We start from the raw sequence: 1824 nt of genomic DNA, 5'->3' as shown, positions 1-1824 counted from the left end.
GTGGACCCCGTAGCCTGCGATACTATGTACTATCATCCTGACTTCACACTCCAGCTTGGTCATTTCATTCGCATCGCATATTGCATTACATCCGCAGGCATATGGCATTTTGAGTTATTATGTTTCTGCACTTATATGGCCTAGATAGACTCAGCAGGATTTACATATTGCATTGTACCCTCGGCATTTGATATTTGGCTCTCTTGAACTCCTCATTTGCATAGCTGATTTGTATTGCATACTTTGATATTGTATGACTCATGGACTTGTCAGTATTTCTACTTACTCTAATATTGCATGGTTTGTGGACTTATTAGTATCTCTGTTTACTCTGATATTACATTCTGGGCACGCATATACTGCTCACACACTTTCACATCCTCTAAGCTTTTTATAAGCTTATGCATGATAGATGCGTATAGGTGACATTATGATGCAGCCGAGCTGAGGTAGGAGTGTGCGGTTGAGCTTCTGGAGTTTTCTTTGATATTTCTATATTGTATTTCCCTTTCAGCATTGTACTCAAATGATTATATTAGTGGATATGTGATGATGATGTTGTTCTTATGATCTAGGTATACTTGTGATTATGCTTCTTATGAGACAAATTCATGTTAAAAATCTTCCTTGTAGGATCCCAAGATTGGGATCTGGCATACAAGCACTCGGAGCCGAGAATGGGGTACTACAGAGGCTATCGGCATCGGATTCGGAGATCGAAAATTTTGTAAACCCGGTTTTCGAGTTTGGGCGTGATACAATCAACCGGCCAATCAACCTCCAAATCCACCTCAACCTAGGGTTGAGGAAATCCAGGATGAGAATGAGGTACATGAAGCACCCCTGCCTCGTACTTTATGAGATTATTTACAATCGACTGGGGTGAGCATGCCCTCATGTATAGTTTTTCAAGAAAATACGAGACATGGATATCAAGCCAAGGGTGATCCAACTTCTTCCAAAATTCCATCAACTTAAATATAAAAATCCATATTTACACTTGAAAGAGTTTGATGAGATAATAGCCACTTTATATTTTCCTAACGTGTCCGGTGATATGGTTAGGCTGAAACTCTTTCCCTTCTCTTTAAAGGAGAAAGCTAAGACATGGTTGCATTTGCTACATCCTCGATCTATTGGTAGATGGAATGATATGACAAGGGATTTCATAAAGAAAATTTTCCAACACCATAAAATGAACACCCTCAGAAAATCAATCATGAACTTCGCCCAAAAGGAAGATGAAACATTCTTCCAATGTTGGGAGCAGTTCAAGGATCTTATCAGTTCATGCCCATAACACGATTTTGAAACTTAGTGAATTACACACTCTTTCTATGATAGACTAACATCTTCCATGCGTCAATTGGTCGAGATAATGTGCAATGGAGAATTCATGAACAAAAATGTCGATGATGTATGGGATTATTTGGACAGACTTGCTGAAAATGCACAATCATGGGACACCTCCCTAAAATTAAGCACCACTTTTAGGCTCACTCAATCAAAGGAGAGGGGTGGAATATACCTTTTGAAAGAGGATGATGATATCAATGCTAAAGTGGCTAATCTCATACGGAAATTTGAGGCCATCAAACTAAAGAAGGTAAGGCTAAGGAAACTATTTGCGGTATTTGTGCTTGCAACATTCACACAACTGAAAATTTCCCAACAATACTTGTGTTTTAAGAGGTAATGAATGAGCAACCTAATGTCGTGAATAATTAGCAAAGACCTTTTAATGGACCCACCTCCAATACATATAATCCTATTTGAAGAAATCATCCAAACTTCGGTTGAAGGAATGGACAAACTGCTACTCCT

The 1824-nt window shown here is 38.8% G+C and overlaps 1 non-coding gene across 1 annotated transcript; it reads right to left on the bottom strand.

Moving 5' to 3' along the window:
* Positions 1-1201: 1201 nt before the first annotated feature.
* LOC131244894 (small nucleolar RNA R71) lies at positions 1202-1308 on the bottom strand. Its single transcript, XR_009170665.1, has one exon. It is a non-coding gene; the product is annotated as a small nucleolar RNA R71 (small nucleolar RNA).
* Positions 1309-1824: the final 516 nt, after the last annotated feature.

Source organism: Magnolia sinica, chromosome 4, assembly GCF_029962835.1.
Source record: "Magnolia sinica isolate HGM2019 chromosome 4, MsV1, whole genome shotgun sequence".
In the NCBI taxonomy this organism is placed as follows: Eukaryota; Viridiplantae; Streptophyta; class Magnoliopsida; order Magnoliales; family Magnoliaceae; genus Magnolia; species Magnolia sinica.
The sequence above is the reverse complement of the archived record's forward strand: the minus strand, read 5'-3'. Positions and strand labels throughout refer to the sequence as shown.